Source organism: Rhinolophus hipposideros, assembly GCF_964194185.1.
Source record: "Rhinolophus hipposideros genome assembly, chromosome: 8".
NCBI lineage: Eukaryota > Metazoa > Chordata > Mammalia > Chiroptera > Rhinolophidae > Rhinolophus > Rhinolophus hipposideros.
The window spans coordinates 66,552,447-66,573,850 of NC_138054.1; the positions used below are offsets into that span (position 1 = coordinate 66,552,447).

At 49.3% G+C, this 21,404-nt stretch overlaps 1 protein-coding gene across 5 annotated transcripts in view; it reads left to right on the forward strand.

Moving 5' to 3' along the window:
- HIVEP3 (HIVEP zinc finger 3) overlaps positions 1-21,404 on the forward strand; it is a 461,664-nt gene that overhangs the window by 291,151 nt on the left and 149,109 nt on the right. For 4 of the 5 annotated variants that reach the window (XM_081055100.1, XM_081055104.1, XM_081055103.1 and 1 more), the window contains 2 exons: positions 9,756-9,836; positions 21,208-21,345. The gene's annotated coding sequence lies outside the window, so the exon portion shown is untranslated. The remainder of the gene's footprint in view (positions 1-9,755; positions 9,837-21,207; positions 21,346-21,404) is intronic. The other variant, XM_081055102.1, reaches the window with a different exon arrangement.

Here is a 21,404-nt window from a genome sequence, read left to right on the forward strand (position 1 = left end):
ACATGCGGCTGGGCCAGATGGTACTGGAGGAAGCAGGGAAGGCAGTCTGAACCTCGCCACCTCCCCCCCACCCCCCACTCCTTTTAAAACACACACCCTTAAAATTGGGTTGCCAGTGACAACCTGGCATATCGTCTTCTTTTTATATTATTCTTAGCCCCTCCGTTGCCATAGCAACCGAACAATGCTTTTAAATATAGCAGTTAATTTTTCAGCTCCAGCAACAAAGTTCTGGTGCTGTCCAGAAGGCCAGCGGCTGGTTCCTCTCCTGGGGGCAAAGCCCTCCAAACTTACCTCACTACGCGTCAGCCCTAGAGTGTGAGCTGGGGTTAGGGGTCCTGAGGTCTCAGGGACCCCCTGTGCTCCTTGACCTGGCTACACACCAGAGTCAAGGTGTAGTGGGAAAACCCTGGGTTCTGGAATCAGCAGACCTGGGTCAATGTCCTCCATCCCTGGAGCCCTTGCTTTTCTTCTCTGAGTCTCAGTTTCTTTATCTGGCTGAGGGTATCTGCTTCCTAGATTGTAAGAAGGCGTAAGGAGCTAAAGTGACACATGACAAACTCAGTAAATGTATCTGTGCCTCTGTCCTTTCTGCTTCCCCTCCCCCACTCCCTTCCTCTCTCCCTTTCCGTCCTTACCTCTCTCTCTCACATTTTCTCGTCCCCTTCTCCCTGCTGCCTTGAATTATTGATGTTAAATTCCTAGCCAGTAACATCAGAGGGTTAAAATCCATAACCAGCCTTCCTCTGGCCTCCCCTTGGATCACCCCCCCTCCATGGGCTGGTGAGCTCATCAGCGTCATTAATCATACATCATGGCTTGAGAACCCTGTGGTCCAGCCGCTGAGCAGCCCCAGGCAGGAGGCAGCATGGTCAGGATGTGTCCTGGAAGGGCTGGGCTGGCTCTGAAGCCTTGGGCAGGGTAAGCACATTAGTGGGAGCTTATCTGGGAAGGGGGGCTGACAGCCTATGGAGGGGCTCCATCAGGGAGCGCTCCCTGGCCCAGTGACGAGAGGTGTCTTTTCCAGATGCTCTCAGCTCCCAGCACCCTCCCACCATGATCCTGCCCCTCTCCCAGACCTTCTCCAAGGCGTGCCCGCCGCTGTGCACTCATTTCCCCGCGTTCCAGGGCTCAGCATGGCAGGCCTTCCAATAACAGGCAGCAAAGTTTCTAATGCTCCGAAGCATGGGCTACCCAGCAGGTAGTGACAGAAGTGACAGAGAGTTTCACTCTCTGGGGGCTGGACATTTTAGAAAGGATGGTAGTACGAGGTTACAAATTGGATAAACTCTTGTCTTAACTTACGAATGTATAATGGAAACAATAATTTTAAAATAACCATGTAATTTTACAGAACTTTGGGCACTGATTATTATCGCCATTTACCAAAAAAAAAAAAAGGAAAAAGAGAGGGGGGGGGAGAAAGAGAGAGAGAGAGAGAGAGAGAGAGAGAGAGAGAGAGAGAGAAGGAAAGAAGGAAAGAAAGAAAAACTAACTTGCCCAGGGTCACTAGGCTGGTAAACAAGCTGACTCTGAATCTGTGGTTCAACCTTCCCCATTATTCTTCAAGTTCAGCTTTCTTGGCAGGAAGCTGCATGGGGGGACGTTTATGGAGCAGCGGCTCAGACTGAGTGTGGCTCTACACGGAGCCCCAGGCTGGTGGCTCGGAGCTGTGCAGGAGCCACAGGCTGCTCCCCAGGCGCTGTCGATCTTGTACAGGGACCAGACAGACACGGGCAACGAGCACAACCTCTCAGAGCTGGAGAGGGAGTGACGCTCTGGGCTGCAGGCCAGGCCCAGCGGGCGGGAGCTGATGCAAGAGGGAAGACGCCCGCACTTTTTAAGCCCACTGTGGGCCCCAGACTTGGGAGCGTTTTACACTTTGCTTTATTTAATTCTCCCACAGCTCTGCGAGAGTGGCACAACATCCAGTTTTGACAGATGCTCTGCTGAACTTGTCAAGGTCACCCAACTCAGAAGTGGAGGGGGCACGTGTGTCTGACACCAAGCTACCGCTGACATCTGCGGGAGGTGGTGGAGGGCAGGGAGCAGTCTGCCATGTCTGGAAGGCTGAGCATGTGGCTGTCAGTCTCCATGGGCAGAGGCCAGTGTGGATGACTGGCAAGCCCGGAGGTGGTGGTGGCTGAAGGGGCCTGGCTCTGGCCCCCGCCCCAGCAGACTGCCATTGCTTCTGTCCCTTCCCCTGGGAGGACGGAGGAAGAGATGGTGGCTGTGGGAGCAAGGGCTTGCCATGCCCTAGAGGGGCCAGCTCTGGCCTGTGAGACAGGAGAGCTGGGGCACGTCCAGACTCCTGCTGGTTGTCTGTGACCCTTGAGGCAGGTCATCTCGGGGCCTTGGTTCCCCTCTTCACTCAGAAGGAACAACATTCGTTGCCCTGCCTATCTCATGTGCCAAAGTGAATTTGTCATTTAGCATCAACCTGACAATCTTCTTAAAACGTCAATCAGCGATAGGTGCCCACTGTCCCCTTCCTCTGCTCTATTTTTCTTTCTACCATTACACGCCTTGACGTTCTGTCATACGTGGCTTCACCTATCTGTGACTGCCCTTCTCTGCCATGAGACCATAAACCCCATGAAGGCCAAGACTGCACTTTGTTCAGAGGGCTGGGTCTCCAGCACCCAACAACACCTGGCACATATGAGCACTAGGTACATCCGTGAATGAACGAATGAATGAATGAATGCATGACCCACGTGATTAGGGTGGTGTGCTCCCCCAGCCTCCCGGTGCTTGTCACAGGCGCTCTGATTGCACGTGTCCCATCTGTCTCCCCACACACAGTGAGGTCTTTGTGGCTGAGCATGGAGCCAGCCTGGAGGAGGTGCTTGACGAACGTTTGTTGGAGCAGGGAATTGAAGCACTCTCCATCCCGGGCCTCTGTGTCCCCAATGGTACACCGTGAGGTGGTCACCCCAGAGGCTTTTTAATTGAGCGCCCTTCCTCGGTGAGTCTAGGATTTGTAGCCTGTGGGCTGGCCCCTCTGCACCTGCACCTTGCTGTGTCTTCCACCCCAGGCTTGTCCTGACCCTCCAGGGTTGGTCACTGCCCAGTGCCTGCCTTCCGCTTGATGAGCAATTAAACCCCAGAATAGCCATTGTTTAGAATCAGGTGCCTGCACCCTGTATTTATCTCCAGAATGTCGAGTGTGCTCGGGTCCCTGCCAGCCACGTGGTGGGCATTGTTGGGGCTGCTCTGGCATCAGGAGACAGTCAGCACCAAGGGGAGCAGGAGTCAATGAGGAAAAGGCACGGAAGGGAACCGCCTTTCATGGAGAGCCAGGCACTCAGCAAAGGTGTCTCGTATGTCCTCAGCAAGGCCACACATGATCGATGTCATTAGCCCCATTTCACAGCCAGAGGGTTGGAGGCTGTAAGAGGCCACCCTCCCCATGGATCTGCCTCAGGCTCATAGAGCTTCTAAGGGCCTGATCACGGGGCTGTCAAGCTGGTTCACTGCACCACTCAGCTTCCCCTGCAGGCGGGGGATGCTCGGCTGCCATCAGCCCCGAAGCCATCAGCCCAGGAACTGACAGTGAGCGAGTGAGAGAGGGAGCCACACTCGTGGGTGCTGTCAGGGTCTCTGTGCAGATGCCACACGTGATTTCTGGCCTCTTCTTGGCCATCCCACACTCTGCGCCTGTTCTTCCAGGTCCTGTCGAATCTTGTGTCTTCTCTGAAGGACATGACAGAAACCTGAAGTGCTGGGAGTGAGAGAGGCCTGGGACGTGAGACCCTCCATGCCCACAGGGCAGAGCCGGTGCTCAAGGCCAGCCCAGGGTGGTGGCAGTGGGAGGAATCCAGTCCAGGCCCACAGCAGAGCAGAGTGCAGAGGAACAGGTGACATGGGGCTGTCAGGGGGACATGCAGGCACCACCTCTTACCAGCTAAGTGACCTTTGTAAGCTGGCCTTCAGCTCCCTCATCTGTAAAATGGGAGTAACGATGGTAACGGCCTGATATGGCCCTCTTTAGGATTCGATGAGGTAATCTATGCGAAATTCTCAGACGAGCACCTGCTTCAGAAGCCACTGCTGGCCACCACCATATCACCACAATGCGGCACAGTCTGGGCACCGGGGACTCAGGCTTGGCAGTGTGGGACTGCAGCTGAGCACTGGACCAGGACTGAGGAATAAGGGGTGCTGGGCCTTGGGAATAAGACAGCAACTGTTCCCCAAAACAGGGCACAATAACAGGGCAGCGAAGTCTGGGCCAGGGGTTCCTTAGAAGATGACAATGATTATAAGAGGGAGGATTAGTTTGAAAACCAGCAGTAGGACTGGCCTTGCAGGTGTGCGCAGGGGCCCCAGTTGTTGGACGACGAGAGAGGAGAGGGAGGAGACTCAGACTTAAAGTTAGAGCCATTTCATGTGGCTCTGGAGAATTCATTTACTGTCCCACACGTGTTGGTCCTTTGGAAGCAGAGCCATGGGACGTCAGAGCAGGCATGCCCCTGGAGGGGATGTGACAGCCCAGACACACACAGCAAGTTAAGAGCGCTCCCCTCTGCTTTTCTGTGCTTCTGTTTCCCTTTTTGTCACATGAGGTTGGTACGTTAGATGGATGACCTTGGGATCTTTCCGACCCTGAAAATGACCCCTACAGACTATTTCTGGGGTCTGTTCAGTGTTAGGAAAGGGGAGGTGGATGCGCTGAAGAGGCAGAGTGTGCAGAGGAGAACGTACCACAAAGAAGCCCCTGATTCCCTGGCTGATGCATGAAGAACAGAATGCAGGGAGAAGCACGGGTTCGACTACTGTCCCCTGGGACTTGAGCAGGGCTGTCTCTGGGAGGCACTGGGGTGCCTTGCACATCATCGGACTCAGATGGGCATAAACTGGGAATCTCGCCAGAGATCTCTCAGCTCCTGATGGACAATGCTTCCTGACAGCCTCTGCTGGTTCCTGACTTCCCAAGTCTGCTGTCGGCATCGTCCCTGCAGTGTACCAGCCAAACACCTGAGCCAACGTGGTCCAAATCTCGTCAGTGGCCAGAGGGCTGGCAGGGCCTGGAATTGGCCCAGTTGCCCTGAACTCTGTACCTGGCATTCCTATGGGGGGTTGTGGTGGGGCGTCTACTGAGCTGCAGCCTTCCCCAAACCCTGCTATGTTGGGAACGCTACAGAACTGGGTTTGCTCCTTTCTGCCCCTGTTTCCCTGCTATGGACTCCAGTTTTCTGCAAGAGTCAGAGCCACACTTGAACTCCAGACCCTGAGAACGCTGACTAGCTATTAGCATTCCACCTAAACCCCTCTTTGGGCTAGATTCTGTTCCCCATACCCTCAAGGTGCTAGCTGGGTTCTTGCTTTAAACACGGAAGATTGCCAGGAAATGATGCTGACATTCTTCTAGCTTCAGAGATTGCCACTGTTAGAGGCTGCCTCTGTCCCACCCATGAGTGGCTCTGCTTGGACCCATCACAAGCTTGCCCCAACCTCTGGATTCTTCCTTCTCCAACCCCCTTCCTACCACTGGCCTGTGATGCTGCAGTGCCAGCCTGCTGTTGGGGTACGCATTCCCAGGTCTGAAGCTCGGGCTGGGTGTTACAATGATTTGGGCTGCAGGTAACAGAAACCTAAGTACAAGTGGCTTAAACAATAGGGGTTGACGAACTCCAGGAGCCTGGAGGGGAGGGCAGTTCCAAAGCTGAATGACTCAGCGGCCCAGTGATGTCAAGGATCCACTCTTTCCAGCTTCCTCTCTCTGCCAACCTAACCACCGAGTCAGCGTTATCTCACCCAAGGTCATAAGATGGTCCCAAGGGCCATTTGTAGACATGACGGTGGGTGGTACACAAGAGGAACATTGTCCCTCATTTTTTTTTTTTTATTAGCAAAGAAGTTCTTTCCCAGAAACTCAAAGACTTCCCTTAGATGTAAAATGAGAGTAATAGGTCCCATTAGCCAGAATTGAGTCACGTACGCAACACCCGAAGCAGTCACCGGAAAGTGGAATGAAACCACTAGTGCTGAATTGGACTAATAATGGTTTACTCCCTGGGTCTGCAGAAGGTCTGTCCCCCCAAAAAAGCAGGCCTCTACCAGCAGGGAAGAAACAGGAGGAAAACCTTTACTGAGTAACTCCTAATATTTCACTCGAACTTTTCCTGTTTGTACTCGGTGCCACAGCACCTGGTCACAGACCTTTGTGCCAAAGGAAGCCATTTTGACTTTTCCCTCTCTGCACCCATCTGGGCTTTTTCATGTAAGCAACAGAAGCTGACTTTAGACAACTTAAGCAAAAGCGAATTCGGCTGAAAGGATAATAAAATCTCACGGAATTGACAGGAAGGCTGGAGAACAGACTCAGAAAAGGATCCAGCCCCTCGACCAGTGCCTCTGCTACCCCAGGGGAGCAGAAAGCAGTAACTAATCAGGGACAGTCCTGTCATGGCCACATAGATGGAAGATTCAGGACCTGGAAGAGAACATTTAACATGCTCAGCTCAGCCTCCTCTTGGGTGCAGGAAAGCAGGGAGCCTTGATTTACTGTCCACCAAGCCCAGGAGAGCTAATTCCCCAAAATGAAATCAGGGTGCTATTGCAGAAGGAGGGAGAAATGTTGCCAAGTGGCCCCAAACCAGCAAATGCACACTACGCGTGGTAGCCCATGCCTGATCCAAAGACACAGCAGAGATGGTGTGATACACATCCCTCCCAGGGAGGTACAAAAAGCACAACCTTCCCTGCGTGGCAATGGCTGCTTGGTGCAGGAGACGCATCAGCACTCTCCGTCAGGTCTCCACAAAGCGACCCCCCTTCTGATGTCACGCTGACAGGTGGAGGATCCTGTCGTCCTTCCAAAGCCTCCCTGAGCCACTCATTTGGCAGGTGGTCCCACCTGGTTTCTCCCAGTTGCTCTAGAAATTCCATCAGTACATCTTCTGTTCACCAATCACAGGAAACTGGTGACCGCTCCATCACAATCCTGAGTTTTTCTTTAAGACGAAAGTGAAGATGAAGACAAAATGTTCCCGATGAAAGCTTACCAAACCCCTGGGTGGGTTTCAGGCTGGGCTAGGTCTGCCAATAAGAAACTATTGTTGAACACCTACTTTGGGGGCAGGTAAGGTACTATGCCCTTGGCCGACGGCATGTCCTTTAATCCTCCCCACCACCCTGTCGTAAGCCTATCGTTTTCCTTTTCTACAGATGAGGAAACTGAGGTTTGGAAAGAGTCAATGACTTTCCCATGGTCACAGCTAATAAGTAGCTGGTCAGGATTCAAATGTGATCCAGAACCCCTTCTCCATCAGCTCACTCTACAGTCCTACACCCGTAGCTAGTGGGCATCTTGTTTTTACTTGGAAGAGGAATGAGACGTGACCTTAGCTCATGTATTTGCCCTCTAGGCTTTCCACCCACCAGAAACTCTCCTCACTTTGGGCTTCAGCCTACCACCTGTACGAGCCTTCAGACTACTCCAGAACTGCCATCTCAGAGATGTCAAGGCCTTCCTTACCCCACCCAAGGCTCTCCGTGAAAGCACAATCATGAGTTGTATTTTTTCATTTACACAATGAAACCTTGTATTTTCTCTTATAGTTGTGGCTTGTGAGGGACATGTCTCTGCCTTCTGTGGGCACAGAGCATCCTTCCTGTGGCTCTCACCAATGCCCTCATTCTGGCAAAAGACCAGAGGCCAGATGTTGTGTTGAGTTCTTATATACATATTTTGCTTAATCATTACAACAATTTCATGAATTATTAAAACTACTGTCCAATTTTACATATGAGGAAACAGATTCAGGTGGGTTAGGAACTTAGCCAAGTTCAGACAACTCTGAAGTGATAGAGGTGGGCATGAACCTGAGAAACAAGATATGAATACAAATATTAGGTTGGTGCAAAAGGCATTGCGGTTTTTGCAGTTATTTTTAACGTTTTAAACTGCTATTACTTTAGCACCAAGCTAATAACTCTAGTATAAGTAGACTTATCCTGCTAGAGGGGCATAGACAGGCTTCTTGAGGTTCAGGAAGAGAAGGAAGCAGGATGATGGTGGTGGTAGTGGTTGGTAGTGGTGATGGTGATGGTGCTGCTGTTGATGGTAACAATGATGATATTTATGATAACGATGGTGGTAGTGGTTATGGTGGTGATAATGCTGATGATGGTGATGATAATGTTGATAATGATGATGTTGATGGTAACGATGATGATATTTATGAAGACAGCAGTGGTGGTGGTCGTGGTGGTGATAATGCTGCCGATGACGACAGTGATGATACTGATGGTAGCAATAACGGTATTCCTGATGGTGGTGGTGGTGGTATCGTGGTCATGATAATGCTGGTGATGGTGAGGATGACGTTGATGGTAACAATGATGGTATTTATGATGATGGTGGTGGAGGTGGTCGTGGTATTGTTAGTGTAGATGATGGTGATGGTGCTGCTGCTATTGTTGATAGTAACAATAATATTATGATGAGGAAGGTAGCGGTAGTGATGATGATGGTGTTGGTGACAGTGCTGTTGCCGCTGTTGGTAGCCACAACAATGACAATATTCATGATGTTAATGGTGGTGGTTGTGATAATGGCAGAGATGCTGAAGAGAATGATGGCGACGATGATGATAATCCTCTGGTGCCCGTTTGTTGAGCTTCTACTTTATGCCAGACCCTGACCTGGGTGCTTTCTACTGTCTTGTTTTATCCTCTTAACTTTTCAATGTCAGGATAATCATCTTCACTTTACTCATGAGGACACTGAGCTGGAGAAAGGCAAGTGGCCTGCCCAAGGGCACACACCCCGTCTGAGCTGAGCTTGAGCTTAAGCATGCTTTACTGTAGAGCCACCGCTCCTTCTTGTACCAAGATCCCTAACCTGTGGGTCATGGGGCTGGGCATCTCAGAGGGAGGTGCTCCATAAATACATACTGAATGAATAGTGAATGAATGAATCCCAGGGGCTCAAAGCCTGAAGCCCAGAAGACATAAATAACATGTCTCAAATGAGTATGTGTAACCATTATTTAAATATATGTGGTGGTACTGTGATTACTAAAATACAAGTTAATTGTAAAGCATTATGTTCATTGGCTCTTGTATTGTTGCTTATTTTCCTAATGAAAAGATACTAAGTGTACAGTTACCATCAGGAGGAGTTTTGAGAAATATTTTCATACAAAAAGGAGTCCTTGTGCCGAAAATGGTGGGAAGCGTTCTGCACAGTGTATATACAAAACTTAGCCCAGTGTCTAGTACAGAGATCACTCAGAGGAGAGAGGAAATGCACCAGGCTGGGTGTTGGGAGCCACATTTGTCCTGGCTCTAAAAGTGACTTTCTTCCTAGAGCTGAACTGTCGCTCTCAGTGACTTTGTCTCCATAAGACCTGACACTAACATCTAATAGTTTTCCCAAATGGCTATTGAATGCTTGCATGAATGAATGGATAATGAGAGAAAGAGTGAGTGAATTATGATGAATGGTGCTCAGGGAGCATCAAGGAGTGCTTGAAAGTGAGTTTCTCATCCTGAGAGCAGAAATAGAATGGCGGGGGTTCAGAACTTTCAGCTCTGAGGGGCGTGATGAGGCCATGGCTGCATCTCGGGTGGGGGGGCCTGACCTTGACCCTGAGATGACCGTGTTGTAGAAGAGGTGGTAGTGGGGCTTGGTTATGAGGCCGTTCTCACCAAGGCTGTGGCCATCACTTTTGGATGCATTTTTCAAACTCAAGTGAAAGTTGACAGATGGTGGATAATATTCTCACTTTCTCTATTTCCCACAGGTCTCCCTCCAATACAGTCCTCCAAGCTCTTAGAAATCTCTGACACATCTCGACCATGAGACCACAGCTAGCTTTTGGCAGGTAAGCTCCCCCATTCTCTCCCTCACACCACAGGACATAAAGTAATGTCAGCACAGCCCAAAGGCCAGTGGGCCATGTTTGTGGCCAGTAGGCAGGTGGGCGTGACTTCGCCCTTGGGAGAAGAATGGAGCCCCATACTCTACTGAGACCTCAGGAAAATCCTGCCAAATATCCTGAGTCCTTCAGCTGGCATTTCTGCAAAAGCAGCATACGGTGATAGGCATGCACCCTGGGATAGAAGACAGGGAACTGGGTCTGACCCTCCTCTGCCTTTACTGCTCAGAAAAATCTCAAGCAAGTCCCTCCCTTTCTATGTCTCTGTTTCCCTGTTTGAAAAGTGAGGGGGTGGGACTCTGTGAACGGGGCAGGCCTCAAGCCCATGGCCGTGGGGTAGGGAAGGGTTGGTGGGCATACCGGCTGTCTGCCACTTTCCTAGGACTCATCTTCCGTTTGATTGCTCATGGAGCTCACATCCACAGGGAGCCGGGGATGGGCTTTGTGTGTGCGCGGTGTGTGTGCACGTGTACATTCAGGGGCCTGTCACCAGCCCCACACCTGCCCTCTCATGGCTGGGCAGCACATCACGGACACTGTAGGCTTCCAGTACCCAGTTGGGAAGGGCAAAGGCTGCTCATGCACTGACAGCTGGGCAGGGCCCCAGCAGAATGTGGGTATGAAGATCAAACTGAGTGAGGGGCAATGCAGGGCGGGAGACCAGGTAAAACTAACAGTGAGGCCCCCATTAAAGCAGGCGTGAGTGCAGAGCCAAAGCTTATGGGCAGGTCTTCAGGTCAGGCTGGGAGAACTGTCTAGGAGACGAGGAGCAGCGGGCAGTCTGCTGTCTGACAGACTGGAGGCTGCCCCACCGCTGTGCCATCCCATCTTGAAGAAGGCTTAGGTGACACATGCTGGAGTTTATGGCAGCAGGAAGTCAGTACCCTGCTTCCAGGCCCCTGCCTGAGTCTAGCCAGACCTGGTGGCTGCCTCAAGGTGGTTTGAGGATGGGCAGGTGAGTGTCAGCCTGTACCTGCTTCCTCGGGCAGGAGAACTGGTTGGCTCAGCTGCAAAACATACTGGGAACTTGAGGGGCTGGGGACTAAAAGCAGGTGAGGTGACCTGGAGGGGTCCTCTGTGGCCTGGCCCTGGCCCTCACCAGCCCCATGTCCCTCACCTCCAGCTCTCCACTACACAACCCTGACCCCCAGCCCTATGAAGGTCCCTGAGTGGAGCAGCACCCCTCCTTGCTTTTGCCCATGGCCCCTCCACTGTCCTCCTATCCAAACCAGTGGGATCCTCTGCTGACCACCCAGCTGGCCTTGTTCTAGTACCTGCCACATAGTTCATCCCTCCATCATCACTCACACCTCCCTGGGTTTACTCATTCATTTCCATGTTGTCTCCCCAACACACCGAATTCCTTGGAGGCGGGGGCATTTGGCCATTTACAGAGTGAGCTGTGGGAGTACCTGGGCGTGAGATGCGAGGTCGGGAAACTGAGGTAGGACCTGGTCATCTGGATGTGTTTGTTGCCTGCTGTGCTGTTTCCTCTGTGCTGGGCACTGAGGCAGAGACGAATGAAGTATGTCATTGCCCTCAAGAAGCTTCCCATTCTGTGGAGGAGATGACATGCAAACAGGCCACAGTGCAGGAAACATGGGAAGGCAGGAGAGCTCTATTCTGTTTGGGTTTGGTTGTGGTGGTGGTTCAGGGAAGACCATTTTAAGATGATACTTAAACTGGGCTTTGAAGGATGAGTAGAAGTTCACCAGGTTAAAAAAAAGGAAGAAAGTCATTCTAGGATGAGAAGAAAGCAGGTGCAAAAGTGGAGTGGCTTGGACATAGGCACAGAGGAGTGTGCGGAAATGCGGCTGGGAGAAGTGGGCAGGCCTTTGACTGTCATGCCAAGGAGCTCAGATTGGGCTCTATATGCTCAAGGAAGGGAGATAGGCAGCTCTGTGCTACCCAGGGTAGAGGCCAAGAGCTAAGAAGAGGTGCTCAGGTTAGAAGCTACTAAACCAGGATATTTGGAGGTCCAGGGTAGGACACCCCTTGCTGGGGTGTCTGTGGCCCAGAGTCTCCGGATGCAGAGAATCACAGGCGCTCGGGAGTCCTGTCCTATGCTGTGGCCCCTTCAGTAGGGGCCTGCTCGGCTTGCCCTCAGAGCCCCTCTGCCCACCTCACCCAGCTCTCCTCCATGTCCATGAAGGACCACATGCTGTCTCCCCCAGGGCAGCAACCTTTAAGGATTCTATTCTGTTATCAGTCACTCTTCTCTCTCCTGGATAATAATAAGGTGCCTCCTGCCCTGGGGTTTTTCTGTGTGGTGGGTAATACTTCGCAATTTTATAATTTTACAGTCTCTCCTCTTGGCAGAGCTCAAAATACTTTCCCATCTGTCATCCCGGTAGAAAGAGTAGGTTCTGAGGCCTGAGAGAGCTGGACTCCAGTGCTGCCCTGTCACCCCTTGGGGACTGTGTAACTGGTCTGAGCCTCCGGGTCTTCACCTCTAAACTACTTACTTCTTCAGGTGGTTCCAGAATCAAATGCCAGAGGTCATGTGAAAAGCCGGCTCAGTGCCCGTCCTGCAGTCAGCACTTACATTCCATGATCATCCATCAACTCACATTCCTGTGATGGAGCTGGTGGCTAGTGAGGGCAGTGGTGGCCGAGAAAGGCCTGTGAGTGTTTTGGTTCAAAAGGTGGCATGAACAGTTAGTATGCGTGCCTTAGCAGAAAGGCGGCCCTGTTGACTTTCCTTTAAAAAGTTCATTCAGCAGAACTTTCTTGAAACCCCTCTGTTCCAGGCACTAGTGTACACTGGGGGCCCAGATAGGAATAAGATGGTCCCTTATAGAGAAGGGACATGTAAACAACTAAATAGCAATGTACTGTGAGAAAGAGTAGCAGCAGAAGCACATGCAAGACACAAGAAAAGCAGAGAAGAAAGCGAGCCATAAATTCTGTAGGGGACTGTAATCCAAAAGAGTGTTGTGGGGGAGGGGGTTGTGAGCTGGCACTGGAGGGATCGATGGGGTTTTGTCAGAACAGGAGGACTGCAGGGAGGGAGTGTGGGTATTCTGGGCACAGGGACTAACACGTGCAGAGGCGTGGGCATGGGAAACATCCTGGTGTGGTGGGGCATTGGTGTTGGTGCTTATAACGGCCTGCCTGGCGGAGCTTCCCATCACAGAGAAGTATTCAAGGGAGCCTAGTACCCAGCCCCCTTGTCAGCTTGGGGCAGGCTTCAAAGGAACATCAGCGAGCTCTGTGATAGGCCAGATGTGCCGCCTCTAGTGCCCAGGCAGTGAGGAGCTTCTGAGGCTTTCGTTGGTTGGAATTGAGGGCCTGGGTTACCTGCAAATTCTGAATTCATCCTAGTGACATCATTGCTGCGTTTGTGCTGGGGCAGGGATAGAGATTACTAAAACTTGGTCCCTGCCTCAAGTACACAGAGCGAGGTGGACGACCCTTCACATGCCCAGACTGTATAACTATTGATTCTCTAATGGGAGGGGCATTCAAAGTGCTATAGAACCATAAAGGAGGGGGCAGCCAGAGGTTAGGAGTGGGGGTATCATGAGGAGGGAATCTCAGCCACACGGTAATAATAAGGATTATAATAAGTCATGGTTATCAAGGACTTATACGTGCCAGGCATTGTTCTAAGAGCTTTATATGCATTTTCACTCCACCTGCACAACAACTCTGTGAAGCAGGTGCTATTATCATCCTCTTTTAAAGATGAGGAACACTGATGCACAGAGAGGCTGAGTAATTGTCCTGAGCACACACAGCTTAGCCGGGTTGAACCCAGGCAATCTGGACTCAGAGTCCACGTTTGAATGACCCATGTAGCCTAAGCACTAAGCCCTTTCTAAGAACTAGAGGCACTGACAGGGTTGGGACTAGGTCAGTCTTGCTCTAGCACATAGTAGGCACTCAATAAAAATGTGTTCACTAACAAGAATTCATGGATGAATTGGGCCTTGAAAGAGTTGGGGCGGAACACGGGGGTAGGGACAGGTATTGCAGACAGAGGTTGCAGCTGCAGCAAAGGCCTCAGGTCTGAGCACCTGGGGTGGCCTTGAGGCGCTGCAGGTCTGGGGCACTGGAAGGCTGGAGGGGACCAGATAAGGGAGACTTTGAATGGCAGCCTCTCTGGCCAACCCTCCTTATCCTGAAGACTGGCACCTGCCTGCCTTCTCTAGCAAGCTTTTCCCACCTGCCCTGTCCCATATCAGGAAAAGGAAGGTGCTGTGCCCTTTTTGTCCCCATATCACTATTTGTCACCCTCAGAGGCTCCCGGGGGGGGCTGATTTGGCAGCAAGACCACAAGCTCTCCAGAGACAGGGAAGGCATGCACCACCCACAAGGGGCTCAGGAAAGACGATTCAAAAGTTGCTCGTGAGGAATGACTTTCTGAATGTTTGAGACTTCCGGGAGCAGGTGTTTTTCAAAGACACTTCCTTTCTTCATGCTCAGTGGGCTAGGGGTGGAAAACTGAGGTTGGGAGTTAGCTCTGTGGCTTCCTAGCAGGGTGCCCTTGGGTGAATCAGTTCGTTTCCCGGTACCTCAGTTTCCATCTCCATAAAGTGCATACATACAACAACTACATACAAACAACATACAAACAACTACAGAATTACAGCGGCTAAGATTTGGGGAGGCTCCAGCGTAGGACTAGGCTCGGTGAAAAGTTGTTTCTCAGCTTCCTGCTTTGCTTCTGGGGCCTCCGTTTTCTCCACAAAATGAAGAGCTGGAGAATGTTGACCTTTAATGCCAGCCAGTCCCGACACTTTAGGATTCAAAGCTGCCAACACCAGTGGGCTAGATATATAAATATATTTACACACACGTATATACCATATGCCTGTGAGCATGCACAATTTAATCATTTTTATACATTTAAAATGTATATTAAATCATATTCAATAGAAACATACAATTGATAGCATCTTTTATTGTGTTTCCTTCTGATTACAAAAGTAATACATATTTATTGAGAACATTTTGGAAAGTACAGGAAAATAAAAAAAATTCACCCACAATTCCACATTTGAGACTGAGATATTCAGTGAAATTCTCTCCCACCTTTTTTCTATGCACAATACACAGATTTTTTAAAAAACCATAGCTGGGATTCTACTCTGCCTTCTATTTTTTAACTCAAGTTGAGCTGCTGAACCAGGTCTCTGGGCAGGGCCGTTGTCCCTGTCCCTGAGCCGAGAGGATCAGGAGGTGGCTGCAGCCACAGCTGTTCTGTACCCCCCCGAACCCCCGATTCCCCCCCGCCTGGACGGCTGGCTGGAGGCATCTGACCTGCGGATGTTCCGTGTCTCAGGCGGGGGCACATTTTACACTAATTTTAGTTTAGCCGCTCAGGCCTGCTGGCCTTGGGGCCCGCATATAATGGACGCCTTATGTAGACAGCTGCCAAAGGTGCAGGAAGAAGCGTCCCACCTTAAAATGTTCCTCGTCGCCGGCCAGTCCTCTGCTCTCGGAGAACAAGCCGGCTCCCTGTTCCTTCTCCCACCAGGAAGGGGCCGTTGTTGATGTTCATGGCCCAGCAGGCTGGACGTGGTGGGCAGGTGGCCCACTAAACCCATGGGCAATTGCTTCTCCGGACGGGGCCATGTTTTTACAGGACAGGCTTTGATTTGAGCTGGAATAGCTGAGAGAGACTTCCCGAGAAATTGCTGGGTGGTACGTTTACAGCAGGGCAGCTAGGTGTCTGAAATATCCCCAGCTGTGTACATGGAGCCTTCTGGAGCCTCACCTTAACATTTTACCTTTGTCCAGTGTGTACAGTTTCCTCTGACACGCCTTTTTGTCCTAATGACAACCCTGTGTATTGGGTGTATTGCCCATCTTACAGGCAAGGGAACTGAGGTTGAGATGGGGAAGCAATTTGCTAACGTCGCCCAGCAAGTCAGTGGCAGGGTCTTGAATGTGAGCGTGGGTCTCTCTCACTCCAGATCCAGGGCTCTTTCTATTCATCAGCACCATATAGGTAAGCAGGTCAGCCTGGTTCATAGCCATCTGTTCTGTGTTTCCTTATGTTTGGTATTGTTTTAACAAAATGGAGATACTTTCATTTTCCCTTTAAAAATCATACCTATTTATTGAAAATAAATACACCTAGTCAGTCTGTTTCTAAAGCACAAATCTGTTGATGGGAGACTCTTGCTTCAAATGCAGGAAGTCTCTCTTTGCCCACAGGATGAAGCCCCTATGCCTTAGCCTGACATCCAACTTCCACAGCTTGCCACCTGCTGGACCACACCACCACCGCCTGCCCCAGTCTAGGCTTCCCCAGCCCTTAGGTAGGGTGGACAGTTTTTCCTTAAGATCTGCTTCTTGACCAGAACAGAGCTCCACAAGGCAGGAAACGCATAGGCTGCTCATCTCCAGGTCCCGGGGGACTGCGCTGGGCCAGACACAGTATCAAGACGAATAAACGTATTGGCGCCCAACCTACGGCTCTTCATAAGAACCTGGAGCATTAATCCAGGCTTAGAAATAAGCCCAGGCCTACCCAGCAGCTGCCAGCCCACTAAGGAAGTGGCTTCTTGACTGGAGTGTCAGGAGGGGCCTGCAAGGCCAGGTCAAGAAACACTGACCCTGGACAGGCTGGAAGGAGGAAAACGGAAGAGCATCTCCAGATCTGTGCTGGAGACCAACCCTCTCCCCACATGTCACATCTTCCACATCTCCCATCCCTCCCCTCCCCAGTCCCATGGTGACAATACGGCCTGTGTAACACGTCCCCAGCCCGGACAGTGGCTCTTTGACCCAAGTCCAGTGTTCTTCTGGAACAAACTATAGGCATCACATGCTGCTCTGGGGGAAGAAAAGTTCTCTAGGGACCATCGGGGCTTAGTGACGGCGGGACCCGGTCTCTCCAATTCTGTACAGGACTCCTCTCTGAGCCACGGCCTCTCAGCCTCCCAGACTCTGGTGTTCGGAACATTATTATGGGAGAGGCAAGGCCTTTCGAGTCCCACAGCCTCAGCCCCCCCCAGTCCTGCTACTTACTAGCTAGGGACTCATCTCTCTGAGCCTGTTTCTTCATCTGCAAAAGGGGACTAGTGATACCAACCTTTCAGCATTGTTGCATCTTAAGAGAAAGGGCTTTTCAAAAAGTCTAGCAGACACATCCTGACCAGCAGGTACGCTGTGAGTGCCTGCATTTCTTCTTCTGGAGGGCTCACAAAGCCTTGAGAGCCTCCCTGAGAAGTGCCCAGACGGCTCAGTGAAGGTGGCGGTCTCTGGGGGGAGGTGCAGAGGCATATTGCATATGGTACACTAGTCTAGCCATGACCACTTCTCTGATTCTGGCATGTGTTGGAGGTTTAGCCAAGGACCTAAAGGAGGAGGAATAAAACTCCTCTTGTTTTCTACTGAAAGTCTATGGAAAAGTAAATTTTTATATAGAGTCGTTTCACTTCACTTTCAGCTTTCTAAGAAAAAGAAATCTTTCATTCATTTGTTCATTCATTTATTCATTCATCCTACAGATATTTCCATGGCCTCGACCACCTACCAGATGTGGCACAAACAGGCCATGCCCTTGCCTTCAAACAGCCCATCATCTAATCAGTAATTGTAATTCAGGGTTAAAAAGTAAGAAGTGACATAAGGGGAAAGGCGTGGAGTTGGGGGAGAGAGTGGTCGTTTCCTGCAGGGTTGGTTGGAAAAGGTTCCACAAAGAAGGTAGCACCAAAATAAGCCAGTTAGAAAGCATAGAATGAAAAGACCCTCCTCTCAAAAGAAATAGAATCATAAAATATCCAAGAATAAACTTACGAAGTTATTGTGCATTAGTCTAGAAATTAAATGAAATCCCAAATAAAACCTCAACAAAATTTTTTCATAAAATGACTATAAAGTACATCTGGAAGAAGAAGCATGAATGAATAGCGTAGAAAAATGCAGTGTTGGTAAAGGCCTGTGGCTCAAAGGACTGGAGCAGAGTGCCCAGAAGTAGAGATAAGTGAGTGTGAGAATTAGAGACAAAAAGGCAGGTGATGTTATAAAGACAGCCAACTAGCTATTTGTAGAAGAAGAAAGAAAGAAAAAGAAAACTGGATCCATACCTCAGTCCTTGCAGTGAAATAAATTCCTAGGTAATGATAAAGCATGAAACTGTAAAGATACTACAAGAAAAACGGCGAGGGAATATTTATATCAAATTGGGTTGGAGAATGCCTCCTTAAGTATAAAACCAAAGCCAGAAATCATGGAAGAAAATTTAAAAGCCCATGGGCAAAAAACACAATAATTAAGGTTAAAGGATGATACACTAAGAAAAGTATTTCGACATATGTATGATGGGTAAAGGGTTAATAGCACTAACAAAAATAGCTCATAAATGAAATCACCAGTAGAAAAATGGTCCGAGGATCTGAACAAACAATTTGCGAAAGATGAAATACAGGGCATAGTAAGCATATGAAAAGGGTGGTCACCAGTAGTCAAAGGACGCACATTAAAGAATCAAGATGTACTTTGGGGGCCTATTTCAAAGAATGAGAATACTTGGGAGATGAGGAATGGGACAAGGGACACTGGAGCACTGTTAGTGTGTTGTGACTTGATACACATGTTCTGGAGGGGAGATTTAACAATATGCACCAACATTTTTAAATATGCATACTCTTAACTACCTCTAAACAGGTACACTAAGGAAATAATCAAAAGTGCCAGAATTATATGTGTAAGAAGGCAACTGAGCTCACTGGTTATGAGTGACGTCTCAGAGGTGAAAAGCTTGTTTTTAAGCTGTGTGACCCTGAAAAAGTTACTTAACATCTCTAAGCATCAGAGTCCTCATCTGTAAAGTGGGCATAATAATATCAACTTCATTGGCTTGTGAGGTTAAATGAGAAAATATTCATAAAACGCAGAGCAAAGGGCTGGTCCCATAGTAAGTAATGAATAAATATTAGCTATTTGATTATTACCAATAAGGATGTTCATTATAGTATTGTTTATAATAGCAAATAATGGGAAACAATCAAATCGTCCATCAGTAGGGAGCTACTGGTTAATGACGGAAGAAATGGTCACAGAGATACAATCATCTGGAGACCTGTATTTATGGGCATGGAAAGATACCTTTGAAATATTGTGTAAATTTTTTTAAAGGTGTCAGAAAAGTGTGGAAGGTGTGTTCCAGTTGCATAAAAGTGTACAGCTCTGTATCTAGAAAAGTATAGTTGATTCTTGTTATTCACCGTAGTTATGCTCTATAAAATCCCACAGACACTGGATCAGTGAACACTGAACCATTGCTCCTACAGGGAAATACAGCATTAGGTTCCTGCCAGTCTCTGGGCACAACATTCTTGTCAACCAATTAGTACGTAACCGTGTTTCACGTGTGTTTCTGTAAAAAAATAACTTATTTCACATGTATTGTTGTTGGTTCGTCAACGTGGAACTCATGACCAACAACAACTCCGTAACTCATGCCTGAAGGTAGCTTATCGTACACACAAATTTGTCTGTAAGGCACATCACAGTGAAATCACCAACAAAAAGCACAAAATATGCAAAGACGTGGCACTAACTGGACTACGTAAAGGACGCTTGTTTTCATAAGATGGCTGAAACAAGAAGGCAGCAGCCACTTGTTTGACCTCAGCTGGGAAGATACCCATTGGGCCGCTCAAATATTTCAGGCCGCTCTGCTCACGTCTGCAAATGAGCACAGAAGCACCATGAGCATTGATTTGGGACTTACAAATAATTTTTAACGAGTAGGTGAGTTGGCAAATATAGAATCCATGATAATGAGAACTGACTGTATGTTAAAAGATGGCTGCGTTCATGATGGTGATCTGAGGGTCAGCATTTAAGGTGATTCTCCCCGTTCTTCCTTGTACTCATCATGCCTTAGCTTTGTAGAGTAGACACGTATGAGTAGAATCAGTCAAAGCCATAAAGCTCTTTTTGTTTTGGAAAGAAAAACTTGTCACCAAGGGCATTGCGTTGTCAAGATAAAGCCAGACTCATTATAATAAAAAAACCTCAAAAACCCAGCTAATACTTTATTGTCTATTATGTGCCACACAGACTTCTAAGCCCTTTATATATATTAATTCACGTACTTCTCACCAAAAGAGATAAATGCTATGAATGTCCTCATTGCAGGTGAGAAAACTGAGGCAGAGAGAGGTCAGAAACCTTACCCAAGTTCATAGCTAGTAAGAGGCAGAGGCTGGATTTGAACCCAGGCCGTGTGGCTCCAGAATCCATGTTTTCAACCAAAATTCTGTGCGTGTCTGCCCAGTGCCTAGTCTGGCACTGGGTTGCAAAGATGCCCAGGAGAACCTGATGAGACCCTTGCCCCAAGGTACTTCCATCTAGATTAAGGACAAGGCTGGAGTGCAACAGGCCTTGTGGGCTCATGGAAGGGGAGGCCTTCCCAGCCCAGCCTGAGGACTCAGAGAAGGTGGAAACAGCCCGGCACACCAGGCCCCCACCGTCTGGCTCCCCCTCTGTTCTCACCTCCTCACAGGCACACCCTCCCTCCCACCAGGGCATTCATCCCCCTCTCCTTGAGCCTGCCATGCCTCCTCAGGCTTACTTGCCTTCTGCTCATTGTCCAAGGCTTGGCTAAAAAGTCATCTTCTTTCTCAAGCCATCAGGAAGAAGCAAGGGCTCCTTCTCTGAATGCCCTCACTGTTTTTGAACCATATGGCTATTATCTCTCCCCACCTGTCCATCTACCCTCTGTAATGAACTTGTCTCAAAAACCTTTGAATCCCCAGCACCCAACACATTCCTCGCACATTTTATCTATCAATACAAGTGTGTTGGATGAATAAATGAAAAAAAAAAAACAATGGAAATACATAAGATTCTGAGCCCTGCCAAAGATCTAAGCCAATTGCATTGTAGCATGGCTGTTGTTGAAGGCTGCCAGGGCTCTGAAGGACTCTGGAGGGCTGAGCTGTCTGGCCAGGGGCCTCTGTGACCACAGGATCAGGAGGGAGAGCTGACAAGGCTGCAAGACCAACATTAACTGGGTGTTGTTTCTGTGGCTTCTGAAAACCTCCACCCCAGTGGGAAAGGCTAAGAAAGGTCCCATTCAGCTTCTCTTGGCATTTCCAAGGGAAAGGATGGGGTTTGGATTGGCGCGGCCAGGGATATCTCTTCTAAAATAGCTTCATGCATATTCAACTCCTCCCTGAAATAGTCAGGTGGCTATTTTAAGCAGCTTCTACTCAGATGCCCACACATAATGGCATCTACCTTGAGTGTGTAAACCAGCAAGAAGCGAAGACAAGGGGACAGGAGGACAATGTTAGGAAGCTTTTGATGAATTCCTCCTCCTCCTCCACTCCTTGGTGTTCTTTCTTCTCAGGGACTGTCTTGCATGACATTGAAAGTCCTGGTTACCATGACAACTCACTGGAGGAGTTTTCCCATCCAGTGACCTCACCCACCTGGATCTCAGAAAGCACAACTACGCCAGGGCGGCCAGAACTTGAGGCACAATAACGTAAGTCCATAACCTAAGTCCGTTAGTTTATTTCTGAGAGTTGTTCAGTGCCCATTTCC